A 215-nucleotide genomic window follows, 5' to 3' on the forward strand; every position below is an offset into this window, starting at 1 on the left:
CCCCAAAATGTGTTGCTCCGTGCAAATTCTCTCACCGTACTCAGGTGAAAAATGAGTACCTGGCCGTTAACAGCGTTGTCTTTGTCGAGGGAAAATACAATATCGGCTGACGGGCGTCATGTCTTATTCTATATGTTACGTGTTGCTGTTGTCATTTGGTGGATATTGCCCTATAGATAGTTCGAAGATGACGTCACTCAGGTCTTTGATATTAT

The sequence above is a fragment of the Berghia stephanieae genome, chromosome 1 (assembly GCF_034508935.2).
Source record: "Berghia stephanieae isolate SIO BIC M18660-M18661 chromosome 1, UCSD_Bste_1.3, whole genome shotgun sequence".
Lineage (NCBI taxonomy): Eukaryota > Metazoa > Mollusca > Gastropoda > Nudibranchia > Aeolidiidae > Berghia > Berghia stephanieae.